Here is a 4,925-nt window from a genome sequence, read left to right as displayed (position 1 = left end):
ATTTTTTCTCTTTAGTCCTTTATACTTAATTCAAAAAATATATTTTCCTCTCATCAAAGCAATGCATCAAAATGAAATAACTGAAACTTTAACAAACAACAATAATGAGATAATAAAAAATAAAAGATTATACTAAAAGGGCAAAGAGTAGTTGTTATATAGATTTAACAACCTATCATAAAATTATATTTAAAATTATGATATTTTTGAAGAAAAATATAATTTAACTCTAGTATTGCAGGATCATGAATCCTCAATCAAATTCCCATGTATTTTTGAAAGAACTGAGCATTATTCTGAAGAGAATACAATAAAACATGTACTCTAGTAATTGGAATAAAAAGAAAGTCTTTAGGTAAACTTGAAAAATATTTCAAAATCATGGATAATTGTAAGTAATAATTAAGCTGAATAGGCCACAGAAGGTGCAAATTTTCAAACTTAGATGAACAAAACTCAGATTCAACTTAAAATAACAGCTTTTTTTTTCTAACTAGTATTTGAGAATGCAAACAATTCATAATTCTAGTATTTTTTTATATTTAAAAATGAATTGCTATAAGTGACTTATAATATTTTAGAAATCATTTTTGTACCACATTTTTCATAATATACATCACTCTAACAGCAGCCACCACAACTACAGTTATCTATTTAAAAAGACACAACATTCTAGTAAGAATAGCTACTTTAGAATATAATTCAAATATCTAGCACAGGAAGATGACTTTATAAATTGTGGAAACTGGTGAAGCAGCTTTTAAGACTATTTTCACTGTTTCTGATGTTGAATCTTGAAGTCTACGTAGCAGGCGATCAGAAATAAAGTTGTATGTCAATTAGGAGAGAATAAGAACAAACTGGGTAGCCCAAGCACAAACTGGACATCACAAGGAGAGGTTTAAATGCATGTCAGTTCTTGTTGCCTTTCTCTATGATGATACCAAACATATACACATAGCTTACATAGGATTTGAAGTGGAAGTATGATCCAGCGAAGCAAGCCTAGTTCCTTCTTGAGGCTCACAATGAGGTGAACTAGCACATCAGTGACAAGACATGTAAACAACAAAACAGTTGTACTTCAATTCCACCCTCTACAAGCTAGTCAGTTTACACATTACAAAGACCAAAGCTTGTTGAACAGAGATTGCTAGAATGCAATACCAGTTTCTGATTCACCAGATCTGGGGTGAGACTTAAGTCTTGTCTTTGCTTATGTAACAAGTTCCCAGGATATGCTGTTGCTGTTGCTCTGGAAACAGCATATTGGGAATCATGGGTATAATTAGTCTCTGTGTATAATTATTTTAACAAATCCCAGGAATGCTGATAATCTAATATTTTAAATAATATGGCTAAGTGATGCATTATTCTTTGTTATTATATTGTAAAACTTCCCTAGCTATTCATGGACTCTATATGCTCAGAATCATTGTCAACTTTTGCTTAAATTTTTATAAATTAGAATGTATTGTCACTAAAGAGATATCACTCTATCCAGGTCTTCTTTTAATTATTTTAATAGGGTTTACATTGCTTTTCAATAATGGTCTTCTGTATTATTTGATATGTAATCTCTATATAGCTCTGTTACTATTGAGGATATTATACTTATTCTATTTTCTAATATTTTTTTATTAGTAATGAATACTGTTTTTTTTCTGCATTAGTCTTATATTTGTCGTTAGTTAATTATTTCATAGTTCTAGTAGTTTTGTGTTTTTCATTTTAAGTCTTTTGACAATATAGTAGTAATTTCAGACTGTGGCTTTTACTTTGCATTTCCTAAACAGTTGAACTCACTTTCATACATTTTTCAGCTATGTAAATATCCTTTTAAAACCGTCCTTTAGGTCTTTTGACCATTTTCTGGTTTGTTGTCTGCTTTTTTCTCATTGATCTGTAGGATTTTTTTAATATATAACTCTTTTTTGGAATCATATCTGCATTTAACTTCTCTTGCTTATGACCTTTTCACTCTTGTGAGACTTGTGATTTAGTTTTTAGTCTTAAGGTACTCAAATATATTATTTTTTTCCTTTTCTTATTATCATTTTGTGTCCTGTTTAATAAACCTTTTCTATCCTGTTCATGAAGATGTTCTATGGTTTACAGCAGCTTTTAGAGCTTTTGCTTTAAATGAGTGCTGGAGTTGGAGTTTGCAGATATTCAGACATTACATTTCATTATGACCAACACTGTGCTGAACAGAAATGAGAGATTTCTTCTAATGTTAAACTAACTTTACATGTCTGTGATAAACACTATTTCATGTGATATACTGTCATTTTTGATATGCAAGTGAACTCGCTTCACATATTTTACTTAGTATTTCTGCATTTACGTTCATAGTTTCATTCTCTTGCATTCCACTTTTCAGGTTTTTTATACTTACTTCATGCAATCTGTTGAGCAGTTATCTTTCTGTTTTTATTTCTAGAAAGTACGGAATAGAGTTATTTGTCTTTAAATATTTGGTATAATTTGACTGCAAAACTACCCGTATTTGGGCTTTTTAAGGCAGTTTAAATAATTACCATTTCAATAATTTTAATGTTTTTATTTGATTTGATTTATAGTTCATCCTAGCACAATATTATAATATATGTTTTCACTTTATCGAAATTATTTAGATTTTTAAAATAGTACAGTTGCCTATGGCCATGCTACCTTGAACAAGCCTGATCCCATGCAACTTGAAAGCTAAGCAGGGTCAGGCCTGGTTAGTACTTGGATGGGAGGCTACCTAAGAAGACCAAGTGCTGTAGGCATCAAAAATAAAAAATAAATAAATAAATAAGGGATTGGAATCTGAAAAAGTCCTTGCAATCTGTGAGGTCAACCAAGCATTGCCTCACATAAAGAAACAAACAAACAAATAAATAAATAAAATAGTGTACTATTTTAGAAATAATTTTAATGCTTTAATGATTTCTTCTCTTCTGTTTTCTGTTTACATTATTTCCCTCTCGAATTTTTTTTTGATTAGTCCATTCATAAGTTAGCTTATCCTAGTTTTTCAGCAATTAATTATATGTTTTTCTTTCTCTTTTTCCTCTACTCTATTACTTCTCAATTCTATGTTATTATTCCATTTGTTTTTTGCTGTTTGGGGCTCTGTGGTTACTTCTTTGTTTGGATCTTAGTTCAATAGGGCATTAAATTTTTCAAATACTTCTGTCTGCACCCATTGAGATCATCCTGTGATCTGTCAATGTGTTTAATTATGTTAGTTGATTTTTAAATGTTAAACCAACATGATGTTTTGTTTTGCTTCAAAAATCTTTAACCAAAACAAATATATATAAATACAAAACAAAATATATTTCTGTTCAGAGGATTAGATGAAATAAGATTGTCAAAATGTTGATAATTTAGGGATTTGGGTGATATGTTCATTGTAGTCTGTTATAGTATTCTTTTTTTTTTTCCATTTACATACAACTGAAAACTAATCTAGTTGATAATACTGTCTGCTTAAAAAAGCAGTCATCTTCTTTCACAGGAAGTCTGCTCCATTCTCACTGAGCTAACAAATAACTTATTTATGGTGGCAGGGATTTAAATTATGCTTCTCTTCCATTTTGACAGCAGTAGCAAACAAGTATGAGTCCTTTTTATGGCACCATATGCCAGGGCACCAGGCAACACCTTTGTGGCTAGCTGTTTAAATTAGGAAGCTTACTTGATGAGTGGGACATTGAGTAGGACCTAACAGTGGAGCACTTAATTTGGCTTTGGGTAATTTTTGTATCCAAATCTATTAACATATTTTATTAACTTTTCAATTTTTTATTATTTTTTCATTGGCTTTCAGTTAACATTTTTGTTCAAAAAGGTCAAGGATCCTATCACTTTACATGTGCTTGGTAATCTGAAGAACGCATTTCTCTCTTTAGACAATATTTTAGAAACCTTTAATCAAGTCAATCAGGTTTTAATCTATGCTATTTTAAGCTTGATTAATCTATCTATTGCTACAGTCATAAGCTCATTAAAATGAACTGACACAACTATTTTAAGTCCTCCCTCCTTCTGTCTTTACATCTTTCTATGTATTTTGCACAAAAACACTGTTAAATTTGATTCATATAAATAAAAGTGTAATGAAAATCCAATCTAACACATATTCAAACATCCTAAATTTGACTATACCATATCTTATAAATCATGTTAATGATCTTAATGTCATATATATTTAAAAACTATGTTCATATTTGTGCAAATAAAAAATAAATAAAAGTAATCTAAATTCAACTTTGACTTTATAACTTACAGGATATAATACTTTAAATGAGAGACATTTTCTTCTAGATATTTATCATAAGAATAAATTTAAAATATTGCTTAAAAATTGATTAGCTTGTTTAAATAAACCTCAAATAATTAAAATGTCAAACTATATTCTTGACAGGTCAATAGAAAATGGAAATAGTTAAGATCATCCTTTCTTTTCAATAGAATAAATAATTACCTTTCTTTGTAGGTAGTTTTGCAATTGCATTGAGGCAGTCAACATAACCTATGGCTCACAGAACACCTTCCAGCAAGGATTTATTTATAGAAGCAGTAAACTAATTAATTCCTTAAAGAGTCGGTGACTTATGACAAATCATGCTATCCCATCAAATGAGACTTGTATCAGCTTCCTTGGGAAACATTTCTTTAGCGTGTAATCAGTGATTTAACTTGGAAAGATGATGTTGCTTCTTTAAAAATGACAAAATGATGCTCTGAGAAATAATGGGGCAACGCACTGAAGGGATCTCCCTCTATCATCCCATCGTACATTATATTTCCAAAGTGTCGTATATAAATCTGGAAAATATATATTCAGAATTCCATATCTCTCTTTGGGTTGTCTTTTATTGTCTATACATGCCCTCTAGTTCTGATTCTCAATGCCTGTGTCTTACACCATT

General features: G+C 30.0%; 1 pseudogene; it reads left to right on the top strand.

Moving 5' to 3' along the window:
• The first annotated feature begins 2,656 nt into the window (after positions 1-2,656).
• LOC118602166 lies at positions 2,657-2,774 on the top strand (annotated as a pseudogene).
• The last annotated feature ends 2,151 nt before the right edge of the window (positions 2,775-4,925 follow it).

The sequence above is a fragment of the Rousettus aegyptiacus genome, unplaced genomic scaffold (genome assembly GCF_014176215.1).
Source record: "Rousettus aegyptiacus isolate mRouAeg1 unplaced genomic scaffold, mRouAeg1.p scaffold_m13_p_4, whole genome shotgun sequence".
Taxonomy (NCBI): domain Eukaryota; kingdom Metazoa; phylum Chordata; class Mammalia; order Chiroptera; family Pteropodidae; genus Rousettus; species Rousettus aegyptiacus.
This window is presented reverse-complemented; position numbering and strand designations above follow the sequence as displayed.